General features: G+C 38.4%; 1 pseudogene; it reads left to right on the forward strand.

The window, feature by feature from the left end:
- LOC127490168 (large ribosomal subunit protein eL30-like) overlaps positions 1 to 22,364 on the forward strand; it is a 114,397-nt pseudogene that overhangs the window by 59,162 nt on the left and 32,871 nt on the right.

Genomic DNA, 22,364 nt, shown 5'->3' on the forward strand with positions numbered 1-22,364 from the left:
TAAGTCTGAATTCCAGTAACTTAGTCTAGTCCGAGTTGCTCCCCACAAGTGTGACCTTGCTATTCAATGATTTGACACATTCAATGACATGACTACCATGATTAAATGTTATGAATAGGCTAAAATTTACAAATCAACACTCAGAGTCATGTTAATGAGTTGGATATTATGAATCAACTACAGCTGACCCATGCTACCAGTGAGAGATTGAGGAAATGATGAAGTGTGACTTTTTTTTTTTTTTTTGACTGGCAGAGTGGACAGTGAGAGAGAGAGAGACAGAGAGAAAGGTCTTCCTTAGCCGTTGGTTCACCCTCCAATGGCCGCCGCGCTGATGTGAAGGTAGGTGCTTCTCCTGGTCTCCCATGGGGTGCAGGGCCCAAGGACTTGGGCCATCCTCCACTGCACTCCCGGGCCACAGCAGAGAACTGGCCTGGAAGAGGGGCAACCGGGACAGAATCTGGTGCCCCGACCGAGACTAGAACCCGGTGTGCCGGCGCCACAGGCAGAGGATTAGCCTATTGAGCCGCGGCGCCGGCCCTGAAGTGTGACTTCTAAAGCTAGATTACAGGAGACGTTGCTGCCTATTTCAGTTGCTTTGTGATGAGGACACCGGGCAAGCTTATGCAGAAATCCACAAGGAGAAACTCTAAAGAGTCAGCCAAAGAGCCGTGCAAGTGTGCTGCCCTTCCAAGAGTTCTCCCACCCCTGGCAGGCCCGCAGGTGCCAGCGTCCTTCACAGACATCTTCACAGAGACCTCAGGAGAGATGCTGAGCCAGAATCTCTCATCTCAGCTGCTCTGAGATCTGGTGTACACAACCCGTGTGATTAAAAGATGCTAGTTATTGACTTTGGTTACTAAATTTTAATTTTTTTAAATTTCTTTTTCTTTGACAGGTATAGTTATAGACAGTGAGAGAGACAAAGGTCTTTCTTTCGCTGGTTCACTCCCCAGATGGCCACCATGGCCAGAGCTATGCTGATCCAAAGCCAGGAGCCAGGTGCTTCCTCCTGGTCTCCCATGCGGGTGCAGGGTCCAAGCACTTGGGCCATCCTCCACTGCCCTCCCAGGCCACAGCAGAGAGCTGGATTGGAAGAGGAGCAACCAGGACTAGAACCCAGTGCCCATATGGGATGCTGGTGCCGCAGGTGGAGGATTAACCGAGTGAGCCACGGCACCAGCCCCTGACTTGGGTTACCAAATTTTGAAGCAGTTTACTTTGCAGCAATAGCTAACTAGCACCAAGCTGAACTGAGTAATGTAGAGTCAGACTTGGATATTTAGAAAAACTAGTGTATGATGTCAGTCAGCACCTTCTTCTATGGCTCATCTTCTTCCTCTTCATTTTGGCCCAACAGAAAGCAGATGATGGGACTCTTAGCTTTTGTATAAGAATTAGGCCTAACAATTCCTTTTCCTAGTAATGCTTCATATTGGCTTGGATATAGTTTGTGGATGATTTATTAGGGTTATTAGGGTGTGTGTGTGTGTGTGATAGAGAGAGAGAGAGAGAGAGAGAGTGTGTGTGTATTTGAGTGTGCATGTGTTGTCTTAAAGATCCACAGTATGGGGCCGGCACTGTGGCACAGAGGGTTGAATTGTCTGTGACATGACATTCCATATGGGTGCCAGTGCAAGTCCCAACTGCTCTGCTTCCTTCCCAGTTACCCGCTAATGCATCTGGGAAAGCAGCGGAAGATGGCCCAAACATGGGGGACCTGGAAGAAATTCCAGACACTTGGCTTCATCCTGGACCTGGCTGGTCATTAAGGGAGTGAACCAGTAAATGGAAGATCTCTCTCTCTCTCTCTCTCTCTCTCTCTCTCCCCCCACAGTAATTTTGACTCCTAGCAAAACAGTTCTGAAGCATCATGAAAATTAGATTCTGGTTTCTGATATACAGTGTAGTCTTGGTCAGGACGATTTTCAGTTCTTTGAATGTCCGTTCACTTATTTTTAAATCTGAAAGGCTCTCTTAGTTTTATGAATGAATTATATGTTTATAGCAAGGCCTATCAATGTTGGTAAATATTCTTGGTCTTCAGAGACAGTTGCAAGGAACCACAGCATGTCACTAATTGAAAAAGAGAGGAGATTTTGTTGGAAAGTGAGCATATGCACAATATTATTCAAATGATCTTCATTATATAACTACACACACCCTGTGTTAGAAGCCAAAAGAATATCTCCTAGCACAAATCCCAATGAGTGGCAACGTAACAAGGGATTAATATAGACATCTTGGAGATGAGCATTCAACAAAATTTTTCTTTAAAAAATTTCATTTTCTTTGATTTTTTTTAGTACTATCTGATGCATGAAGGAGAGGAATTCAAGTGTGCCTGAATGTTTATTCTTGTCATCAGCCAAGGATGATCTCAGCCAGATTTCTTAGCTCCAACGGGGGAACATCACTGATGACACTGAGAAGTGACTGGCTAAAGCACTCTGCACCATTGGCTGAACTAAGCTCACAAGTCTTGGGGAGCTTCAGACAAGAAAAGTGTCACCCATAAGAGCAATATCTACATTGTATTATATACAATGTTAGAATCTTTGCTCTGGCCTTTACTGACACTTACGTGTAACTTTGAAAAAAGTATTTAATCTCTCAAAGTGACATCCTCTATAAATGGGTCTCAAACTATATCACCTCATAGAGGTATTGAAGAATTAAATTATATAAACTGGGAAAACATTCAGCATGGTATCCCACACATTGTACAATCTAAATAATGGCATCCAATATCATAATATGTACAACTACAATTTCACCTACGACCCAAGTTTGACCATGAATTCTCTTTTTGGAGACAGTTCTAAAGAAAGCTAAAGCTTTTTGTTTGTTTCAGAGAGACACATTTCAACTGGGAATTACAGCATATTTACAAATCCTGCCTGTAAGCCCAATCAGAGAGAAGACATAGATTCTTTCACAATGAAGAAAGGAAAATACTGAAAAGCAGTGTATGATTTTACAATACTTACTTCACTCGGACTGATGGATAACTTTTTGTCCCAGAAAGGGGGAGGGCTCTTCATGCAAGAGACAGTAATGTCATTATTCATGCTGTAAGCCAGCCCACTTCAACTGCTGGTCTTCACAATGCCTACAAGTGTAAAAAAAAAAAAAAAAAAAGAATACAAAAAAACCACTTGCTTCCTTTTTTTTTTTATGAGTATTGACATTCTTGTGCAGTATTAGGAGAGCTAATTTAGCTTCCAGTTCTAAGAATTTTTGAATCTATAGCCAGTAATTATTGGCATTCAGAGGTACAAAAGAGGAAAACAAAGCCTGCAAATTCTAGCACATTCATGTGGGATTGGGAGCTGAATTAGGATCCTCACACCCCATTGAATGATCAGCCCCCCTATTAGAGCCTTATTAAAATGGTAATGATTATATGCCAGCTATAGGCAGGCAGCCGCACCTGTCAAAAACTACCCCGATTATCCTGTTCATTGAACTGTCTGGCTCTTGAATCAGTGTCTCAGGTTTACTCCTCTGTGAAGTTTTTTTTTCCCCCTGTCTTAAATGTTTCTAAAAAGATACAAGAACAAACATTTCCGTGGGGTCATAGAACACTCTTGCAGTTTATTTTATCTCCTCCTCATTTTCTGTTTTTGTATCTGATATGACGGTACAGTGAGTCAGAAATCTTCTCTTTGATTTGGGATAGGAACAGGATTAAGAAACAAAAATATAAAGTCTCCGAAAAATATTGATGTTAGTAAAAGAAAATTCAAATGTATACTTAATCTGGAAATTGTCAGCCACATGTTGTAATGAACGGATAGATTCTTGTTGGCCACAGATTGGTTACCAAGCCAAGAGCTATATTGTCCTTCATTTAAAAGACATTTTGGGTTTTCATCCATCTTTTGCTCATAAAAATGCACAAAGCAATAATGTGTTTCAGCTGAAATCATTTTTTCCAAGACGAATCATACCATTGATTGGGCAATGTTGTTTTCTTATAAAACCAAATTTTCCTCTAAAACTATTTCAGCTATTAGTTTGTTAAATTCTTAATAGAAGAGCATCTTGTGGAAGACAGAACTGGGAGACTGGACATTGTCAGTAGCACTTGTTACAGATGCTGTAAGATAATGATGGTAACTGATCACAGCACTTAGGAAGAACAATTTTCAGAGAAAACCAAATTTTTGTTGTCTGTTTTGGTTTGGTTTGTTAAAGAATAGTATATTCTGATTACCAGAACACCTTGGGGATATCAGAAAGGATGTTCATTTTCTCCAATAGCTTCTCTGAACTGAAGAGGTTTTTTTTTTTTTTTTTTTTTTTTTTACAGGCAGAGTGGACAGTGAGAGAGAGAAAGAGAAAGGTCTTCCTTTGCCGTTGGTTCACCCTCCAATGGCCGCCGCAGCCGGTGCACTGTGCTGATCCGAAGGCAGGAGCCAGGTACTTATCCTGCTCTCCCATGGGGTACAGGGCCCAAGGACTTGGGCCATCCTCCACTGCACTCCCTGGCCACAGCAGAGAGCTGGCCTGGAAGAGGGGCAACCGGGACAGAACCCAGCGCCCCGACTAGAACCCGTTGTGCCGGCGCCGCAAGGCGGAGGATTAGCCTAGTGAGCCGAGGCGCAGGCTGGGTGTTTTTTTTTTGTTTTTTTTTTTTCTTCTATTGCTTATCAGTCAAACATCTCATGCGCTGGATACCAGAGCAGGAATGAAACAGTTTCAGCTGCTTATTGGTAGGACATTCCTCTAAATGTATTTTGAAGGTGCAGACAGAAATTATATTAAATTCTTATACTCACTTTTTTTTTTAATTTGTAGGAAGAAAAACAAGATTTTCATTGAGATTTTTGTGACACTTAACAAGTTGAAAGTAGCCTTGCAGGCTCAGTTTCTTTAATAGTGCAACGCAAAAATGTTCACCACTAGGTATGAGTTAACAACAATCTTAGTCACACGGAGCTGTTGCTTCTATTACTATAACAAGTAATAATATACCTTTTACAGCAATTCATAACTTCTTAGATATTCTTTCTCAGATTGCTATTAACTTATCACATACGTTGACAGCCAGCCTACCTTTCCCATCCAGCCAGTATTGATTATCATGAAGTACCAACTAAGTGATTCTCAAGACTTTTTTTGCAGAATTTTTGAAAGGCTGTATCATGGGGTAATTACATATCTAAATTGTTGATTGCTATGCAGCCAAGGTTATTGCCTGGGGTGTCTGAGTGGCCATTCCCCTTTCACAATCCTCAGAGACCTTGACCTTGCAATAGCTTAAACAGCTCATTGCCCCTTGGTCCAGAAACACTTCATCTACACATTCTCATGCATTACTGTCCTGGGTCTCCTGCTTTTCTGTTCTACTCTTCTCTGCCTCTCTCACTCTATCTTGTTCCCACATGTAGACCTTTCTTCAGGTTCCATTTTTGGCATATTTCCTAGCCTTGCCTATGGCTCTGATCTTTTTGTATCTCCTCTCATTTCTTCTGACCAATTTCTTCTCAGCAACCTTATGTTGTCCCATGATTCCTAGTACTCCTTTATAAGGACAACTCTGAATCTGAACCGAGCTGAGATACCTGTAGTCATTCATTTCTAACACCTGGTTTCTTGTTTCTCAAGAATGTCCCATGAGTCTCCAACTCGGTTTGACTATATTTGAATTAATTGTTGCTAAACCTTTTCCTGATTCAGTAGCATTCCCCTCGTCTTATCACCAAGACCTATAGGTTCAATCTCTGGAATACCTTAAGACACCATTCCACATCTCCAAGGCTCTGATCCTATCACACAGGCTCCAGTTCTATTCCTTGGACACACCAGGTACCGTTCTGACACTTCTCTGAGGTATATATAGCGCTGAGTCCTCTTCTTCAAATGTCAAAAAGTCTCTACTGAATGGCCCTATTTGAAACGGTCATTGTCCCCACTCCTCATTTTCTATTACCTTCCAACATGTCACACAATTCACTGATGTATTAAATTTATTTTATTTTTATAGCTTTTCCTATAAAACGTAAGTTCCATGAAGGCATATATTTTTGTCTCTTTTGTTCAGTGATGTATCCCAAGAATTCAGATTGATTCTTTATACACAGTTGACACTCAGTAAATATTGAATGAGTGAATGGTGCGATATTAGAACTTAAAGGAAATACTTCAAAAATTCTGCGGCTTGTGGTTCCTGGTCTGGAGTCTCTGGGAATCATAAGGGAATCTCATAGTTCTTCTCATAATTTTCAGGAAGCCTAAAGAAAGGTAAACATTCAGTTATAATAACATTGCATAGTCCTGTGGTTATGAAACCACATCCTGAGGCGCAGAGGGGCATGGAAGGGGAGTGCCAAAGTGAATTTGCAAGAACTCCAAGGGATAATCATATGTTTATGGAAAACACAATACTTAATATCTTAATATTGGATACCAGAATTAACAGTTCTAGATAGTCCCACGTTCAACATTAACTGTGTTACTCTTTAAAGTAGCATCCTATCTTTGTGAGTCTGAGTTTTTGACAATCACTATAATAAAAAAATAGGAAAATGTCTTGTTAATGTTCTGAATCCAAGATTTGTAAAGATATACAGTGTCCAATAGCACACACATCCTGGTATTAAATAATTGTGACTTTATAAGAATGAAATGCTTTTTATTTTCAATTTAGGTATATTTCCCAATAGCTACTAGGTTACTAGGACATAAACACTTATTAAATTGTTTGGACTCATGTATTTGTTTTGGCTTGGACTACTGTGGAAAGACATTCACAGTCTTGTGGGCACCCTGGACAGAGAAAGTTTGAGGACCTCTGGCTAATCAAAATACCATTTTTATTGATTTTAGCTATAATCTATAAAATTATTGTGAGAAATCCTATGGATATATGTTTATGAAAAGGTCTTATTGACAATACTATGAATGTCCTTAATAGCAAATAACTTATAGATGAAAGACAGAAAATCATTAATAAATATTCTCTCTTAGGCTAAGTCTTTTCTGCCATAAGGAACTGGAATAAAAGATAAAGAGTCCTTAGTGGGGGGTGGGTGGAGAACATTAGCTCTTGTTAGTCTTACCGATGCCTTGGTTTAACGCATGAGGAAATGAAGATCTAGAAAGCTGAGTGACGTGATGATAATCACAGAGCTGTGTAATAAAGAACCAACGTCATCAGTTAGTCTCTTGTCCCTTTTCCAAGTTAGTTGAGCTTTCTCCCTGTGTCTGTATGAAGTTAGGGAGGGATTTTTGAATACATTGAGATTTTTATAGGTGAATAATGATTGTTCTCTATAACAGAGTGTGTGTTCCTCTTAATTCTCTGTGCTTAAAGCCTGGAATACTTGCTAGAAAATGGTAAAAAATTTCATACTAAACTGAACTATATGTGACTTTATCCAAAAAGCATATTTCTTAGTCTCAGATACATGTGTATATTACTCATAATTAACGCAACAGGAAATTTGGAAAACCACCTAGCTTACGGAAGGAAACAATCAGTGCTACCCAATAGGTCAATGCATTAAAAATTGAGTTGGTTGAGCTGGCATGCTAGAAGATTATTTTTTCATCTTTGTGGTAAAATGTTAGAATATAGTACTAAAGGGCTGTATACAGTACTCTCCATTAACAGAAATGTTTGATTAAGAGATCAAAACCATTAATACTTTTTATGTAGTTCATATGTTAGGATTTGAAGATACAAATATATTGAATTTCATCCTGGACAGTAAAAATATCATTCCCATTTCAAATCCAAGTCAGTAATCTAAGAAATATATTTATAGTAGCCATAAAATATCTGGAATTGTATATATTTTCAAAAAGGAAAAATGGGAAAATTCATGAAAATGCCTGCTTCTTTAGCATTTCCCACTACAGAGATAGTCTCCTGGCCAACATAATTTTCTCTTTCATTTTGATAATATGGGCTGGAAAATGTCTCAACCAAATTAAGCTAATGGAGATCAGTGTGCAGTATGTGCCATTAATTTGAAGAACAAGGATATAGATAGAGGAAAGACAGGTAATGATTTGTGACAGTGGCCCCAAATTTGATTTAAACAATTGGATTAGCATTTTAAAGTCCCCCAAAGAAATGTGCAACAAAGCCCTCCATTCCTACCATGTGGATGGGGCACAAAAACTGCTGTTAATAAGAGTTCCTGTATCACTTCTTTGAAGATGTCACGGGGACTGCTAGAGAAAAGCAAAACAACCCCAGATTTCCTGTTGTGAGACATTAAAGGTGAACAGATGGTGGAACACTCTTTTTATATGGTTTGAAGACTGGGAGGTGGCCAGTTGCTCGCTGAAAGACCATCTAAGACTTGTATTCTCTAGGGATTACTTGGCCAATTTTGCCAAAGCAGCTCCAGCTTTCCAAGAGACCCATTTAAAGAAATTTCCACCTGCAACTGCAAAAGCATGTAAGGTAAATGTTCACATATCCCCATGACCTTAGAGCGGGAAACAGTGGAGACTTATATAGCTGGCCCTCAGTATCCGCACATTCCACAGCCACAGGTTCAGTCACCTGTGGGTCTAAAATACCCAGGAAAAATATTCCATCTGTTCTGAACATTTACAGAATTTTCCTTATCATTATTCTCTCAATAATATAGTACAGTATCTATTTACATGGTATTTACATTTTATTAGAAATTAAAAAGAGTCCACAGATGGTTGGAAGTATGCAGGGGGATCTGCATAGGTCGTAGGCAATTATGATGCCATTCTACATAAGGAATTTGAGCATCAGCATATTTGATATCTGTGGGGGTCCTGGAATCCATCTCCCAGGGATACTGAAGGGCAGCCATCTTCTTGTCAAGGACCCAAGCCCTAGAAGAAGCTCAAAACTTGTCTCTATGTTCTACCAGCTCCCTAATCTTGATCTGATTGATTAGCTTCCTTCAACCCGTTTTTTTTTTATGAGTGAAATGGAGATAAGTCAGATTTAATAAAATTCTTTGATAAATTAAATGAGATAATCCATATACAACGTTTAAACAATTCACAGTTGTGAGGTCAGAGTTAACCTACTGTACTGAGGATGGCCAAGAAAGGTTTTTAGAAAGCAAACAACAAAATGCTAATTTCTTTTTCTTTGAACAATTGCATAAATAATTCAAAGTCTAAGTGTTAGACATCATCTGGAACTTCCTTTAAAAACCAACGTGTATCATCTCTCACTAACCAAAAGCACAGGTTGCGTGCTTACCTTCTCATTGTGTGGCTTCATTCCAAGAAGGAAAGCCCACTTATGAATCAGTGATGTTTTGAAAGTGTTGCACAAGAAAACACCAAAACATGAAACCACGGGGCTCTCTAGGAAACACAAGGATTTTCTTTTCAATCATCATTTCAGTATCTGAAAGAGGACACCCATGGAAATCTCTTATAGATGTAGGCTTTGCAAGGGACTCAGCCTATGAAAAAATATAGAGAGGGATTGCAAATCCATATGCTGCTTTAGGTATTCATAGGTTTAATAAAAGCAGCTGGATGTATTGAATGAGCAAATACTGGAGTCCTTAGTTGAGTCTGGAATGTAGTAAGTGCTCAATTATTGGATGCTATTTTGATGGCAACAACAACAGATATAATGGAAGAGAAATCAGATCTCACAAGGACAACACAAAAAGAATTCCAGGACATAGTTTTTCTTGCAACACAAATATTAACAATTTTGTTCATCTTACAACAAATATTTTAAATAGGGAGTCATTTTGATGTAATTATTATATCCTGAAGCAAGGAATATGAACTGGATATTATGCTCCCTGTTTAGCCTGGCCATATTTTGTAGTACCATTAGGTTGAAAATGAAAAGGCATAAATTCACTTTTGACAACTTTGTACACTGATTTAGTTCAATAAACAATCATTGAGTATTTATATGTCCTGAGCCAATCAACATAAATAGGAAGTAGATATAGTTTCTAGCCTATAAAGCAATACCAATATAGAAATGAATGATTTGAAAAATCTAGTTGGTTCAAGACTGGAAAAGAATTCAAGACTGTGCAGAAGCTGGACATAGAAGGCTTATACAGGCCAGTATTGCGGCTTGGCATGTGAGCTTAGGAATAATCCTTATCACCCAGACGATTACCTGCTTACTTAAATATGAAAACACTTAAAATACACACCTTCTTCAGGTAGCTCTGTACAAATGAAGGAAGTATTGCATTCAAGAACAGATTTTGTTATTTTAGTTAAAATATGAGGCATTTTCTCGAAAGTATAAAATGCGGTATTTAGAAAACTATTTTTGGTGCTTCTGTATTTTTTTTTTTTTTAACAGGCAGAGTGGACAGTGAGAGAGAGAGACAGAGAGAAAGGTCTTCCTTTGCCGTTGGTTCACCCTCCAATGGCCGCCGCGGCCAGCGCGCTGCGGCCGGCGCACCGCGCTGATCCGATGGCAGGAGCCAGGAGCCAGGTGCTTTTCCTGGTCTCCCATGGGGTGCAGGGCCCAAGCACCTGGGCCATCCTCCACTGCACTCCCTGGCCACAGCAGAGGGCTGGCCTGGAAGAGGGGCAACCGGGACAGAATCCGGCGCCCCGACCGGGACTAGAACCCGGTGTGCCGGCGCCGCTAGGCGGAGGATTAGCCTAGTGAGCCACGGCGCCGGCCTGGTGCTTCTGTATTTTAAGAAAATACAACCAATAATCAACAACCTGATTAAAACATATCCCACAAACAGAAGTATTTGCCTTTGTTTATAAAAATCCAATACAACTTAGTTTGCATAACATTTTATGGGCAACTTTCATTTCTACATATTGGGCAAGTATAGGAAGTTTTTCATCAATAAAAGAATATGCATATCTTGAGTAGACACTTCAAAAATCTCCCCTTTCATTAGAGAATACTCATTCCTAGTGAAATAATTTACCCAATCTTTCCACATTTACAATTTTTCTGTGATGCTCCAAGTACATTCTTAGCCTGATTCTGTATATTACATGTCTTGATTTTTGAAAACTACATAATTTTGATTTTCTTTTGGATAAAGAAGTCAAGGGTTACATGTCTTTGCTATTCAAATCCCCAAGGCAGAGAGCACAGGCCCAGTGTCCTGCCTCCAGACCCTCACATGCCATGCCCGCAGCACTGGCCCAAACTTTGGCGGGCACTCTTGCCCGCAGAATTGGTGAGCTGATGATGAATGGCTGTGAAGGCTTTGTGATTGCTCAGGCTCCTTTGTGGGGCTGGACAATGGAGGAGGACACAAGTCTGGCTCAGGAGAGCAACGGATAAAACTGCTGGGCAGGATGGCGGGCTCCTGCCGACACGACCACTTGTTGACATTGAAAGAATTTCACAACAAGTGAGCAGAAACAGAAACGATTCTGTTCGGCAGGGCTATTAGTTGCAACGTGTGGCACCGGAGCGGTCACTCCTGATGTGTTTCCTCACTAATGAGCTCTGAATGCCCATTAAACTGGACTGCTATAGGCCCAGAGCCACCCGCACAATGGCATGCATGAATGCCTTCCCCTGTTGCTATTGGTTGGCCTAAGGAAGCAACAACTGGTATCACTCAAATTTAAACAGAGTTGACAGTACAGTTAAATGATCATTAATTAGAGTTTGTGGGCAGATAAAGACTCAGAGCCATTGCTACTGACAAGATAGGTTAGCGTGACTCACTTGGAAGCAAAACCTAGACTGGATTTGCCCTATTTCTTGGGCCATGTGGAGGGGCATCCATGGGATTTCAGACAGGGAAAAAAAATCAGTATAATAGTGTGCTGAGGGGGGCACAAAAAGAAAGATTTATAAAACATAAGAGGGTTTCAGAGGGTTATTAATATTCACAGGGTAGTGGTGAGAACTTAGTTCAATCATATATGCAAAAAGGACTCTGGGAAGAGAGTGTGTGGTAGAAGTGCAGAAGATAACCCAAGCTTGAATCTTGCCTCTTACACATACTTGTTGGGTGACCTTGAACATCACTTGAACCTCAAGAGACTGTTTTTCCATCTGTAAAATGGGAACAAAATAACAAACTTCACTGGGTTATCACAAAACTCAAAGAGGAAGCCCTGGTAAATTACATGGAATCATCCAACTGTTGGTTAACCCTCACTTTTGAGCTCTATACATTGTGCATGGATATGACATATACATCAGGTAGGTGATCTACTAGTTTACAGAAAAGTAAGAGTAAAAACAGTATTAGTGAAAAGGCAATTTTAACTTTATTTGACCAATATTTTATTCTGAAAGGAATTATTCAAGCTGCATAATGCCTCACATGAGCTCAAAAGGAAATCAACTACTCTCAGAAACATTTCTCCTTATTGCTTATTTTGTTGTAGTTTCTCCTCAGCAGTAAAAGTGTCAGGAGACTTATAAAGAACAATATTTACCAGTAGCCATTATTATTAGAGAATTAACATATCATTCATAAAGTAAGAAATATCTTCATGTACACACTTAACATTCAGCTTAGTAAAAAAATCCACATTTGTGGCAAAGAAACGTGCCTATACACATCCTTAATATCAGTGACTATGCCTATGCTGAAAACTTAATTTTCTACCTAGAACTTCATCTGTTCTCCTGGGAGCCAGATTAGAACACAAACTCATTACTGAACGTACTTAGATATTTCACAGGTGTCCAAAGATCAATATTACTGCAAAATATAGCTTTTGTTGTCTAATAAACTACCACCGAAATTAGAGTTTCAAAAAGCTGTTACTGTACCTCAAGGTTGTGTAAGTTGGCGATTTGGTGTGGGCCCAAGGTGGTTCTTTTTGTGTTGACTGGCTTGTTCATGTGTTTGTGGTCAGCAAGAGTGGCAGCTGGCTGGACCAGGTTGGATTCAGTTAAGATACTTTATCTCTATTCCACATGGTCTTCCACCATTCAGTAGGATAGCCTAGAATTACTCACATGGGGAAGTGGGGGCATAGTGCCAAGAGACAGTGTAGCTGTCCTCAGGGTCTCGTAAGGCTAGGCTTAGAAATGGCACACTGTTCTTCCATCTTCATTTTATGGGTCAAGGCAAGTCTGAAGGCCAGCCCAGATTCAAGGGGACAGAGTAGAGGAGTGGAACAGACTTCATTTCTTGGTGGTGAGATTTGCAAAGTCTCATTGCAGAAAAGTGTGGGTATGTGTAAAGAAATAATTGAGACCAATTTTAGTAACAACCCCAAACTGTCTCAAGTTGAACTCAATAATTCTCAAAGAAACTTTTTCTGTTCCACGGTTTCCCCAATTTTGTTAAAAGCACCAAGATCTAGCACAAAAACTTCAGATCATTCTGAATCATGCCATACTGACATTAAACTGTTAGTAATTTTATGCCTGCCCTCTTAGGAGATCTTTATTCCATGCTCTCATTGTTTCTATCTCAGGAAACACAACATTAGCACTGGTATTTCTCATTTGGGCCTGAACCATTGTTAATAGTCCAAGTGGTCTCACTGTCTATACTAATAGTTTCTTAGTTTTATATTAATATGTAAAACATCACATCAATTTTGTAGTTCAATATAATAGTCATTTATTATTGCACAATTTCTGTTGGTCATAATTCCAAGTACAAGTGATCTGGATTCTCTGCTTAGGATCTCACACAGCTGAAGTCAAGATGGTGGCAGGACTATGTTCCTTTCTGGAGCTCAGCGTCTTTTACCAAGATTGTGTGACTGTTGGTAGAATTCAGTTCCTTACACTTGTAGGACTGAAGCATTTTCTTGTGGGCCATCAATTAAAGGCCACATTCAGTTCTCCATGCCGCCTGATGTTCTGGCCACAAGACCTTCTCCATAAACATGACAGCTGATTCCTTCCAGGTCAGTAGGAACACAGCTCACTGATTCCAATCCTTTCTCTAGCCCAGTGTTCTTAGAGCCTTACATATGTGAATACTGTAACTTAAGCTCAAGAGAGATTCTCCCATCATCATTTGCCATTTTCGGCAATCTGATCCAGGGAATGATAACCCATCACATTTACAGATTTCTCCCACAGTCAGAGGTCAAGAATTCTATAAGGTGTGCATGCCAGGGAGTGGGAATCTTGAGGACCACTTTAGAATTCTGTTTGCTGCACCCTCTTTCCATCCATCTTCCAAAATTATCCATTTCTTCAGAATACAAATTAGTTATGCAATTCCTCACCTTTTAATTTTTCAAGGATCCCTATTGCCTATATGATAAACATATTATAAGCTTGGAAACAGGGGCTGGTGTTGTGGCACAGCAGGTGTGCCTACAATGCCGGCATTCCATATGAGTGCCAGTTCAAGTCCTGGCTGCTCTGCTTTCTATCCAGATTCTGCCTTAGGAAATGCCATGACACAGGCTCTCAGCTTTGGAAACAGTACATCAACATCAGAGAGACGGCTACACTTCAAGACAAGTCACAAGTGTATAAATGATTTGGGTTCAAAAAGGACTATTTGCTAGATTTTGTTACTTCACAGTTATAGGTCCTATGGACCCTGAATAATCATCAGAAAAAAGATTGTGGACAAATGTGTTTTAAGCCTTATTCCTTTTAAACTACAGATAATAAAATGTAAGCATATTATTTACAAACATAAATTTGTCTTTTTTATTATTTAATAACATAATTAAGACACACTCTTTTTCTGCATATTAATGATTGTTATCATGAATCTGTAATATTAATATCTTTTCCAAGAAAAAATAGTATATATAAAATGTCTATATTTAAAGTGAATGTGGCAGAATGTTAAAAAATTATAAAATATAAAAAAATCTATCACTAGTAATTAATCTGATATCATTAATAGCTTACATTTATTTTATGGCTACTTTACTCAAGTATTGTGTTTAGCTTATTATACATCATTTCACTTTATTCTTACAAGAGTCATGCAATAGTTATTATTAACTCCAATTTTTGAATAAGGAAACTGAAGCAGAAGGAAATTAGGTAGATCACAGCTAATAACAGCTTATAACTGATAAAAACAAGACTGAAACATATATATTTTCTAATAGATGCCATATGGTCACTTCTAATCTGGCAACATGATAGATATAGTACAGAGCTTTTTCCTGGACTAAGCATACATTCATGTTGGATAAAGCACAGCACAGTTTATCCAAACATATATTAGTTCAAAATAATGAAGGTTAATCCCTTGGATACCAGAACAAACAGCTATAGTGAAGACTGAACAAAATAATATTATAGCAGCCCAGAGGATGACATATTTAGATACATTTCTATATAGCTAGGGTTTGGGGTTTTCATATTTGCATTGGGAGAGAAAATAGGGAAAATGTGGCCTTGGGTCAAATCAAGATATGCAACTAGAGTCGAGGCATCTGCATAACGTGTTCACGCTGGTGAGGCTTCCCTGGTGCAAAAGGGAGGAGTGAACGTATCCATCCACAAGGCTGTGACACTAGCAACCTCCCCATGAAATATCAAAACCCAAGCCAGAATTCTCTTTAGGTGTTGCCTTTGAATACACATTCCCATACTCTGCTAGTACTCTAAGCAAAGAGACACATGTCAGAATTTTTCCTAGATAGAAATCTTTGGGACATCTACCAAAGCAAATGGCCACTGTACATGATATTGAGATACTTTGACCCTGGCATGTAGAACCCCGAAGGAAGAAAATAAAGACAAAGAAGGCATTTGAAGTTTTTTATAGTTATTGTGAAGGAGACTGGTTTTACAAGATAGCAAAGGTATATTTTTAATTTTGTTTTTATTTACATAAAAGCATAATTTTTATATATACATAATTTTTAAAAAAGATTTATTTATTTGAAAGTCAGATTACACAGAGAGGAGAGGCAGAGAGAGAGAGAGAGAGAGAGAGAGAGAGGTCTTCCATCTGCTGGTTCACTCCCCAATTGGCCGCAACAGCCAGAGCTGCGCCAATCTGAAGCCAGGAGCCAGGAGCCAGGAGCCTCCTCCAGGTCTCCCACGTGGGTGCTGGAGCCCAAGGACTTGGGCCATCTTCCGCTGCTTTCCCAGACCATAGCAGAGAGCTGGATCAGAAGAGGAGCAGGTGGGACTAGAACCGGTGCCCATAAAGAATGCCAGAGTTTCAGGAAAGGGTGTCAACCCGCTGCACCACAGTGCTGACCCTCATATACACACTTTTAAAGCATACTGATACTTTTCACCCTATTCTCCCTCCTTCCCTCTCTTGCTACCACCCTCCACTTTCTTTCACTTATGTATTTAAAAAAATTTTTTTGCAATGAAGATGCTCAGAATCACTAGCCATCAAGAAAAGGAAAATATGTTTATATATTTGCATTATTCTGATTTATTATTATTATTTATATAAGGTGAAAAAATTTCATGTATTTCATGTATACAGATATAGGAGTATAGTAATACTTCCTATCCTACCCTCCCTCTCACCCAAGTTCCCAACCCCCTCCTCCTCCTTCTCTTATTCTTTAACTTTTACAATGACATGCTTTTAGTTTAATTTACAATCTTAAGATTAACTCTCCATTAAACAAAGAATTCAACAAAGAGTGGAAAGAAAAAAATACTATACCTCAACAGTACAGACAAGGGCTGTAGATATACTGGTTAAAATGTGTTATTAAAATTAGAAATATTTTAAATCTACCATTTCAAATGTCAATAATTATGAAGTGAATCTAGTCCTTAGAGAAAATTTATCCTTAACTCATAAAGTAGAAAAGGAGAAAATTTAATGAGTTAAATCATTAAATTTAAAATTTAATGAGTTAAAAATGAGTTAAATATTTAAATATTTAAAACATTCCTTTCAAAAAATTAGGAAAAAAATGATTCTATAACCATACATTAAATGGAAGGAAGGAAATAGAGTATATTAATGAAAAAGAAAGAGAGAAAGAATAATCAAAAATTTCTCCATTCATTCATTCATTTATTTATTTGAAAGCCACAGCAACAGAGAAAGAGAGAGAGAGAATGAGAGAGAGAGAGAATCTTCCATTTGCTGGTTCACCCCACAAATGGTCACAACAGCAAGGTCTTGACCAGGCTGAAGCCAGAAGTCAGAAACTGTGTCCAGGTCTCCCATGTGGGTGGCAGGTGTCCAAGCACTTGGGCCTTCTGCTGCCTCCCAAGTGCATTAGCAGGGAGCTGGATCAGAAGTGGAACAGCTGGCACTCTAATCGATGCTCCAGATTGGACGCTGATTAAACAAGCAGCAGCTTGCCGGCGCTGCGGCTCACTAGGCTAATCCTCCACCTGCAGTGCTGGCACTCTGGGTTCTAGTCCCAGTTGGGGCACCGGTTCTGTCCCGTTTCCTCCTCTTCCAGTCCAGCTCTGCTGTGGCCCAGGGAGGCAGTGGAGGATGGCCCAGGTGCTTGGGCCCTGCACCAACATGGGAGACCAGGAGGAAGCACCTGGTTCCTGGCTTCGGATCGACGCAGCGCGCCAGCCATAGCAGCCATTTAGGGGTGAACCAAAGGAAGGAAGACCTTTTTCTCTCTCTCTCTCACTGTCTAATTCTGCCTGTAAAAACAAACAAACAAACAAAAACAAGCAGCAGCTGTTTCATCCCTACAGCCCAAAGCCATAAAATTTTCTACTGAAAAGGCATAAAATCATTTTCTAGACTAAGAAAAAAAGAGAAGAAATAATTAAAATTAGAAGCTTAAAGGGGCAAATAAATATAGACATGAAACATTTAAAAATACAGTGATAAGTTAAGCAACATAAAGTCAGTTAATTTGACAAAAATTATAAAATGAATAATAGTCTAGGGAAATAAAGATGTTTATAATTAATTAAAGAACAACTAAAAGGCACGAGCAAATTTATTTATAATCATTATACAAATTGAATCTACCTCTGAAATTTCTTTGTTATATAAAAAAAGCCAACAAAATTTTACTGGCAAGATCACGCAAGCTCTCCAGGGATAGACAATTGTCCCATTATGCAAGCTGTTGCAAAAAATGGCAAAAGAGAGAAACTCTCTAAATCATTTCAGCAGGCTAATAACATCTTTAAATATTATTTATTTTACTTGAGAGAGCAAGCACGTTTCCATCTGCTGGTTCACTCTCCAAATGCTTGCAGGAAACCAAGAACTCAATCCTGGACTCCCACATGGGAGGCAGGGACCCAGCTACCTCACTCACTTCCTCTCAGGATGTGCATCAGCAAGGAAATCAGAAGCAGATCCAGGACTTGAACCCAGGTACTCTGATATGGGATGTGAGTGTCTTAACCAACATTCTAATCCCTATGCTAAATACTGCCGCTAGAACAGCTTGATAGCCAAAGCAGACAACTGACACTATATAGAAACCTTAAAAAGTTTATCTCTATGATAAGTATATATGCAAGAATCATAAATAAAATAGTAGTAAATTGATCTCAACCCTGTGTGTGTTTATATATAGGACTAGGCTCAAGAGGACAAAGGGGATTTAATGTTAGACATATTTGTTAATGCAATTTACCTTATTAGTAGATTAAAGGATTAAAAAAGGTAACTTGAAAAATATATAGAAAATACAACCCAGTCATTATTTAGAAACCTTTAACAAAATAAGAATCGAAGGAATCTTTCTTAATTTTGATAAACAGAATCTAGTTCAGTCGAAAGCAAACATCCTAATTATTGATAGAAACGTTGCTTTCAAAATCAGAACCAAATCAAAGATGCCAGTTATCAACTTCCATTCACAATTGCATGGAAAGTCTTAGCCACCTGTGACACAAAATAATGTGGATTAGATATGGACTGATGTAAAATGGTTGCAAACACACGTCTGACAAAGGACTTGTACCCATATTGTCAAAGGACCTTTTTTCTAGAATATGTAAATAACTATGGTTTACTTATTAATAATCTTAAATGATAAAGACCCTAGGCCGGTGCTGCGGCTCACTAGGCTAATCCTCTGCCTTGTGGCGCTGGCACACAGGGTTCTAGTCCCGGTCGGGGCTCCAGATTCTTTCCTGGTTGCCCCTCTTCCAGGCCAGCTCTCTGCTGTGGCCAGGGAGTGCAGTGGAGGATGGCCCAAGTGCTTGGGCCCTGCGCCCCATGGGAGACGTGGTTCCTGCCTTTGGATCAGCGTGGTGCGCCAGCCGCAGCACGCCGGCCATGGCGGCCATTGGAGGGTGAACCAACGGCAAAGGAAGACCTTTCTCTCTGTCTCTCTCTCTCACTGTCCACTCTGCCTGTCAAAAAAAAAATCCTATGAATAAAATGATAAAAATTTGTTGAAGTACATAAATGTTAAGCTTTGGGAAAAGATATATATTAAGTTATAGGAAGATTCAATATAGAGATACCAAGTTTCATGTCCTAAATCTCCAAATTTGATGAAACTAATCACAATCTGATGACTTTTCATAAGCTTGACTGAAAACTAATCCTAAAATTTGGATGAATAAAGGGCCAAGAATAGTCATTAAAATCTTGATGAAGAATTAGAAGGAAAAATTTTTCTCACCAGATATTAAGTTATTATAAATCTAGGTTAATAAAAGCAAGATGATATTGATGTAGGTACAGACAAATAGTCCAACAAAACAGATAACTACAAACAAACCTGTGTGTGTGTGTAAGGCTGGTATATGAGGAAGCTAACATTGTAGATCAGTAAAGGGACCATACAGGCAAGGAGAGAACAACATTAAGTACATGATTTTGGAAAAACTATTTGCCATATTTAAAAAAGGATAAAATGTAATGCCCAATTATGACTTTCACAATAAGTAATTCCAGGTGAGTTAAAGCTCTGATTGTGAAGTGCAAAACTTAAATAAATTTCAAAGAAACAAAGAAAACATTTTTATAATTCGTGAACAATGATATCGCAAACAAGATACAAAAAAACCTAAGACAGAAATGAAAAATCTGATTATAAATGAAATTACAGGGGTAATAAGTCGCTGTTTGGGATGCTCTTATCCTGTATCAGAGTGCCTGCTCCAGTCTGAAATACTCCATTTCCAACTCCAGCTTTCTGCTAACATAGAAGCCAGTAGGTAGCAGGTGGTTTCCTGTCTCCCATCTGGGGCATTCAGACTGAGTTCTGGGTTTCTGGCTCTCTCTCTCTCTCTCTCTCTCTCTCTCTTTTCTTTCTCTTTCCCATTCTCTGTCTCTGTCTCTGTCTCTCTGCCTTTCAAATAAAATAAAAACAAAAGGTAAATAAAATTAAGTTTAAGTAGCAGTATATTTTTAAATATCTATATAAAAATAGGTACCATGAACAAACAAGAAAGATAAGCTATACATTTTTAAAAATGTAAATGAAAGTATTAAAGACAGCATCCAAGTTATAGCTTGATAAGAGCAACAGTTATAGGGTTCTATTCCACATAGTGTATATTTCTCTTTAAAATTTGAAAAAACTAGAATATAGGATTTTAGATGTTTATTCCATAAAGAAATGTTATATATTTGAAGATAGAGGTATTTATCCTTACTCTACACAACACAATATGCACATAAATTGAAACATCAGGTGGTACCTCATAAACATGTATACTGTAAAATAAATAAAAAGAACATCAATAGTAATGAAAAAAATTCAGTAAAGCAACATTGAGATAACCCAAGCACCTCAATTTTTTCAAAGTGAAATTCTGATAATGTCAGATGTCTCAAGGTTTCCATCTAAGTGTTTAATGTGAGAATCAGGATCTAGCATACAACTTTAGCAGAGTAATAATCTACATTTGCATCAATAGGAGATAACAAATATATTACATGATGAAGTATGGTACAGAGAAATTAATGAAAGAGATTTATTAGAAAAATAGGAAAACATAAATGAAAAAACAATTATCCAAAGCAATATTGAATGTTAAATTGCTTACCTATATTCTCAGAATATGTAAAACACAATTACATATTGCTCATGGAAACGTGCATAGTAAAAGTACAGGAAGGGGCTATAACAATCTCAGGATATGTAAGGGTTATCTCTAGGAGCATGGAAGGAAAGTTGGGTAGGGATGGTTACTTTCACATCCGTCTTATTTAAGACAAAAGCTCTGAAATAATTATGGCAGTGTTTTGTTAAATCTAAGTGGGTAGAAAGGAATCTGATATATTATTTTCTGACCATTCTTCAAATTTGAAATTTAATTAAAACAAAGTTTTAAAAAGTCATACAAAGTTTTTGCTTTAATGCATAAGAGAATAAAATTAAAGTTAAGTAGCAGTAATAAAATCTTTTTGAGCTATAACAATTTGTAAACAGCTATCCAATGCTTTGTTATCTATTTTCAAAGTTCTTTTGAATTATAAGAAAAGAAGAACTTGCTATAGTTTACAGTTGGTTTGCACATTTGGTTGGAGAGATTTGGCAAGGATTTTATTTACAAATAATGTTGATATCCTGGAAGCACTAATAGTTAGTCATTTGTAGCAAATATGCAAATAGATTTTAAGTGGGCAACACCAGATGGGATACTTGGTCATTTTTAAATGTCATGTTTCCCACATTCCCAGCACCACTGATGGCTGAAGACCCAGTCAGCAGTAGGCAGTTCTTGCTGTAAAAACCCCATTTACTTTGGCTACCAGGAAACTTGGGGCTTACTGGGCTACTGACAAAGCAGCCAATTTAACCTGGTTTGGGATCTTTTTTTATTCTACCGTTAACTTGTTTTTAATATTTGATTTCTCTTGCAATAGTATACCTGTCCTTTATTTTAAAGCAATTCCAAAGGTAATACAAAACAAAGCTAAGACATTAAAAGAGTAATTGAAATGTCAAGAACTCACTTACCTTCTTTTATATTACATAAATATTCATTTATGTGTTCTAAAACTGTTTTTCTGACTTCTGTTTTCCCTTGTCTAGGATGATGCTCATTTAATCAGGCCATGGAGTGTCAATTATACTTCTGCAAAAAATGTAATTGGAATCCCCAGAAATAGGTTTGTTCCAACGACAACCTCTTTTATGTCTTCTATTTTAGTCTTATGTGGAAGCTCACATCACATTACCATTCATTAAATCATTCATTGATTTCACAAGCATTCCTTGGGTGCTTACTACATATGTTCAAGGAACACATCAAGAAGTGCAAAAAGTTACCAGAAATGTAATCTCTTAAGGAAAGTTACAGTGTCACATAAGGATTGGCCTTGTGAGATGAAAAACAGATTCAGAAGCTTTGTGGTTTTTTTTGTTTGTTTGTTTGTTTGTTTGTTTTTGATGACTTCAGGGAAGTTGCCAGTAATTGTGTTTTGGGGCATACAGAGAAGGTGTTAGGGGAAATCTTGTTGTCACACTGTCCAGCAGCCCTGGTGGTCTCTCACTCCCTAATACTAGTTCAAAGCACCATATAGAAGCTCATTCCCACCATGCTGAGAATTCACACAGAAATTCGATAATTATGGTTTCATTATTCTGAGCAATTACAAAGTTTACATATATTA

This window comes from Oryctolagus cuniculus, chromosome 11 (assembly GCF_964237555.1).
Source record: "Oryctolagus cuniculus chromosome 11, mOryCun1.1, whole genome shotgun sequence".
Lineage (NCBI taxonomy): Eukaryota > Metazoa > Chordata > Mammalia > Lagomorpha > Leporidae > Oryctolagus > Oryctolagus cuniculus.